This window comes from Rhinoderma darwinii, chromosome 6 (genome assembly GCF_050947455.1).
Source record: "Rhinoderma darwinii isolate aRhiDar2 chromosome 6, aRhiDar2.hap1, whole genome shotgun sequence".
Lineage (NCBI taxonomy): Eukaryota > Metazoa > Chordata > Amphibia > Anura > Rhinodermatidae > Rhinoderma > Rhinoderma darwinii.
The window spans coordinates 141,602,152-141,606,963 of NC_134692.1; positions in this window are offsets into that span (position 1 = coordinate 141,602,152).

Genomic DNA, 4,812 nt, shown 5'->3' on the forward strand with positions numbered 1-4,812 from the left:
GGTAATTGCCATGGAGAGAACGTAACATCAGATGAAAGACCATTCAGAGTCACACTCAGAGGTAAGATATGCTAATCTCTATGGTCTACTGTAATGGTGACCATCAATGTTTTTACAAAAATGCTCACGGTCTCTCTAGGAGGCTTGATAGCATTGCCACTATAATGCATGAATTGCTACCATGGGTTTCAATCTGACTAGGACAACTTCTACATTGAGTTTGTATGTTCTCTGTATCGGCACTACTATGGGTTCCTCTAGTTTTCTCGATGTCCTCAAAATACTAAAAAACTTACTGAGACTTTTATCGGCCCTATGAGGTAGGGAATAAACATTGTGAGCTCTGTTGAAGTAAGCACTGAGATGAATATTTGTTCTGTAAGCATTTTAGAAGGTGCTGATATATTAAAAGGGGTCTCTGAATTTAGCAAATAAACTTTGTGTATTGATTTTTTTTCTTTCAATCCATTCCTCTAATCCCACCCAATTCCTGCCCATACACACCTGGTTCAGCCCACACAGTATCATGCTCCCATAGTGCCTCCCACACAGTATAATGTCAAATAGCTGCCATCATACAGTATAATGCCCCCATAGATGCACCCATACAATATAAAGCCAACACAGATGCCCCCACGCAGTATAATGCCCACACAGCTGCCCCCATACAGTATAATGTCCACACAGATGCCCCCATGAGGTTTAATTTCCAAACAAATTCCCCCATACAGCATAATGTCCCATAGCTGCCCCCATGCAGCATAATACCCCCATAGCTGCCCCATGCAGTATAATGCCCCCAGAGCTGCCCCATATAGTATAATGCCCGATAGCTGCCCCATACAGCTTAATGCCCCCATACAGCATAATGCCCTATACAGTATAATGTCCCCTAGCTGCCCTTATACAGTGTAATGCCCCCAAAGCTACCCCTAGTGCCCACATATAAAGTGCCAGTTCCCTTGTAGATAGTGCCACGGTGTCCATGTTGATAGTGCCACACCCCCCTTGAAGATACCACCACGCCCCCACTGTAGAGGCTACCTCTAGGAGCGGAATCCCCAGCCAGAGCATAGCCCAGGGATTCCGCTCCTAGAGGGAAGCCCTGATGTCACTGTCCATATATGGACAGTGATGCCAGTGGCTACTCCTTGAGCGGAATCCCCGTTGCCGACTCTGGCAGGGGATTCCACTCCAGGAGGAGCCCCTGACATCAATGTCCATATATGGACAGTGACCTCAGGGATTTCCTCTAGGAGCGGAATCCCTGGCCAGAGCACTGGCAATGGAGACTCCGCTCAAGGAGTAGACAGTGACGTCACGGGCGTCCCTGAGCACAGCGCTGTGCCTGGGTAATCCTCGGTGAGCGGAGGAGCTCCCTCTGCTCTGAACTCCTTCTGAAGCAGGGAGCTGATGGTTCCCTGCTTCAGAATTGGGTTCAACTGTATCTGCATCTTGAAGACACAGATACAGTTGACAGCGAGACATACCCCCGGTCGCCCGGGACAGCGGGACGCCACCCAGAATGCGGGACTGTCCCGCTGAATCTAGGATGGTTGGGAGGTATGGGCCAGTCACATGGGATAAATCATCAGCCCAGGAGGTCTGCCTGGATGACGTTAGAGGGCCGGCCTCCTGGGATGACTTTTCATCCCATGTGACCGCCCCTGCAGCCAATCACAGGCTGCAGCGGTCTCCTGGGATGAAGCATCATCCAAGCAGGCCAGCTAAATGCTCAGCAGTTTTCCGCAGCGGACATTCCGGGCAAAAAACTGCGGAAACTAGGGTGGATACCAGATACCACAGCCCGGTGCTAAATGATCCGCGGCTCCGGGTATTGGTCCATGGCCCGCTGGTTGGAGATCACTGTAATACATGATGTCACTCAGGATCAGTACAGAATAGGTAATGTATGTACACAGTGACTCCACCAGCAGATTAGTGAGTGCAGCTCTGGAGTATAATGCAGGATGTAACTCAGGATCAGTAATGTATGTATGCACACAGTGACTCCACCAACAGAATAGTGATTGCAGCTCTGGAGTATAATACAGGTTATAACTCAGGATCAATACAGGATAAGTAATGTCATGTATGTACACATTAACTCCACCAGCAGAATAGTGAGTGCAGCTCTGGAGTATAATACAGGATGTAACTCAGGATCAGTACAGGATAAGTAATGTAATGTATATACACAGTGACTCCACCAGCAGAATGGTGAGTGTAGCTCTTGAGTAGAATACTGTCTGTAACTTAGGATCAGTACAAGATGAGTATTGAAATGTATTCACAAAGTATGTATGCAAATTATATATGGTATTTAAAGGCGAACAGACATTTTAAGTTTAATATGGATTGATGATGTATTCTCCCAAAAAACTGCTCTTTCCCACAGGTATAATTCATCTTAGGTAAAGAAGGCTAGAGAATTACACCCGTGCGGGTCCTGATTTCATGGATCCTCATAGACTTGCGTCTATCGAGGGATCCGTGAAAACGGAAGAAAATAGGATATTTCTCTTTTTCAACTAACCCTTCACACGGTCCGTTGAAACAACGGCCGTGTGAACGGCCCCACTGAAACACATGCCTCCGTGTGACAGCTGTTGTTTTAACGGCCGTCGCAAGGACGTATACTACAGTCGTCTGAATTCGGCCAAAGGAAGAGGCGTCTCCCCACCATATGTTTATCTCTGATTTCCTTTTTGTATACATTATAGGAACATTTTTGATAACCGATAAATGTGAAGAAACGTTTTGGAGATTGATACTGTTCATCCGTCCCTCTTCATTTCAATATCGTATGCAAAATTTTTAAAACATCTTTATCAAACTCATATTACTATTGAATGGGACATGAAATGTTTAGGGATGAATCCTATAGTAGTAAATCTTGTCATTTCTATTCTGCCTTGGCGTCAGTGATGTCGTAGCTTCATCATTTGGCCTCTGCGGTTTGTATATTCTTCTTCTATATTTTTCTTTTTTGTGTGATGGAAAAACAAACATATCTTTAAGCTTTTCATATTGTGGCGTTTTCAGTCAGAATCTTTTATTTACATTGGATTTCTTCTGTTATATCTGACTGGGCTTCTTATGAATTGGTCTATTTGTATAGTAATATATAGGGACACACAATTACACAACCCATCTGTAGACCCTTACACTATCCCCAAATATTCACTAGGAATGTTTGTATCAAGCTTGTATCTTTCATTTGGCTATCTGGATTATAAATTCCTTCCTAGTTACATTCTCGGCCTCATGCTGTCCTTCTGTTATCCGTATGAAATGCACCGATCCATCTGTGATGTCAAATCATGCTTGGAGATTGCTTGTGGTAATACAAAAATATTTTTGATAGTGATTAGAATTGCTGTTCGGATTCACCCCATTTTTGTGCAATTTAATGTCTTATGTAAAAATTATTGCCGCCATTTTGCAGATTAAGTCCTGTGATGGAAGAAGTAAAGCCTTCTCCACCTGCTCAGCTCACCTCTTAGTCCTCACCATGTTTTATGTGGCAGGATTATTTATGTATTTAATTACATTTCCCAACCATTACAAAGAAGTGGAGTTGATTTTTACAGTCATTTATACTGCAGTTACACCCACCTTGAACCCTCTGGTCTACAGAATACAGATGTAAAACAGGCACTAAAGAGAGTCATTTGGGTAAAACGGTAAACATATCCATGACAATCCTAGAGCAGGTAAACTTGATAATTCGTTTAAGAAGACCGTGAGATATGATATATGACTACATTGTAAACTATGGACTATTTTTGAAAATGTTAATTTAAAAAATAGAGCTTAAAAAAATAAATTATTGATAGTAAATAATTTTTTGTAAGTATTTAAAATTTATTATCAATTTATATTTTTCGATTTTGTGTGCAATTACAAAAATATATAATGTGAAAATCCTAATGACTTATTAATAATAGCAAAAATCATCATCAATTTTAATTGTTTTGCATCTATATAAAACATTTACTTTACCTAATGTTGTATTACCAGATTTTTCTTTGTAGGCTTATAGTCAAGTTCAGCAAATTATATTTGTGTTTTTTTAACATTGCTCAGAAATTTTCTTTTCAGTGTTAAGCTACTGATTTGCATCTATATAAAACATTTACTCTACCTAATGTTGTATTACCAGATTTTTCTTTGTAGGCTTATAGTCAGGCTCAGCAAATTACACTTTTGATTTCATATTGCTCAGAAATTTTCTTCTCAGTGTTAAGCTACTGATGGGCTTAAATGTATTTTTGATGAACGAAGCTACAACTGAAGCGCTTCGTATGATTTATTGGGGTGTAGAAAATAAGGAACTACAAATATACCTTTCTCGATGACAAAAAAACTGATAAAAATAAAAGTTACAATTCATCAGATGCCCAAAATTACACGGTGAAACCCGACGTTGCACATGTTACAAATTTGGTCAATGCCTAAGAGACACAAGTAAGTCTCCTGCAGTATAAGGCTACATTCACACGAGCGTGACAGATTTACGCGTGTAAAAAACACGCGGAAATCTGGTCTCGTGTGTTGCGTTATGCATCAGTGTGCTCCACGAGTGGCATGTGTTTTTCACGCACTTGCAAGCACTTTTTTTTTTTTAGATGTAGTTGATACGTGAAACACGGACAGCATACAGATGTGCGTCCATGTGCTGTCCGTTGTTTTCACGCAACCATTGACTTCAATGGCCGACTAGGTACATGAAAATGCACCAATATAGCACATGCAGTGAGTTTCACGCAACAGACACTCGCTGCGTGAAAACTCAAGCATGTTGGAAAA